Here is a 965-nt window from a genome sequence, read left to right on the forward strand (position 1 = left end):
ACATCATTAGCGCTTATGAAGGTCTTGCTCAGAACGAGAACAAGTGCAGACACGATTAGGTAGCCCTAAGCCTTCTCTGGCTACTGTGCCGAAAATATGGACATGAGGTAACGGGCGCTTTGTACCAACATACACCGCAAAAGGTAATGAATGAAAACGGGAAGGCAAAGATCTTCTGAGACTTTGACTTCCAGATAGAAGGTGTTAGAGCATAGTGTAACCAATATCTCTAACACCAAGGTGTTAGAGATATTGTAACCTTTAGAAGAGTAATGAAAAAAGAAAGAGAAATGGTCGAGAAATATGGACACCTGAAAATTGAAGTCGCCAAGACGTGGCAGCTGCATCAGTCAAAGATAAAGGTTGTTCCTGTTGTCATCGGAGCATTGGGTTCAATACCACCCGATTTGAAGACACATTTGGACACTTTAGAGATACCTTACAATCTTGGTGCATTGCAAAAAATTGGCTTTACTGTATGTTTACTACGTAAAGTGCTGTTTTTCTGAGGTCTTTGTTGTGACCTGACAGATAGAACAGATCTTCTGTATGCACAATATCTTCAATCTGCATCACACTTATAGGGTACCGTACAACGTCTTCAAGAATAATAATAATAATAATAATAATAATAATAACAACTCGACTCACTGATACCATTCGTGTATATATTACTATTTGTATTAATGGACTGAACTACCTACTTCGACCGCCAATTAAAACTCTTCGCGGACGATACAGGGTGTTGCACAAAGTCGATAACATCAGCCGAGATACAGGATGAGCTGGGTGGATGTTTGAGGTAGAAATTACTTGGTATGGAAGTCCTGCCCTACATATTTTACGTATCAATGTCTGACTTGCTCTGATAGTATCGACTGCTTCCCTACCCGCTCAAAATTGCTAGCCCTGTGCTTAAATCAAAAACCACAATTTATTTCAGTAGTGCTCAACAAGGTCCATTG

The 965-nt window shown here is 40.0% G+C and overlaps 1 pseudogene; it reads left to right on the forward strand.

Moving 5' to 3' along the window:
• Positions 1–290: 290 nt before the first annotated feature.
• LOC106872986 (tubulin alpha chain-like) overlaps positions 291–965 on the forward strand; it is a 14,978-nt pseudogene continuing 14,303 nt past the window's right edge.

This window comes from Octopus bimaculoides, chromosome 22 (assembly GCF_001194135.2).
Source record: "Octopus bimaculoides isolate UCB-OBI-ISO-001 chromosome 22, ASM119413v2, whole genome shotgun sequence".
Lineage (NCBI taxonomy): Eukaryota > Metazoa > Mollusca > Cephalopoda > Octopoda > Octopodidae > Octopus > Octopus bimaculoides.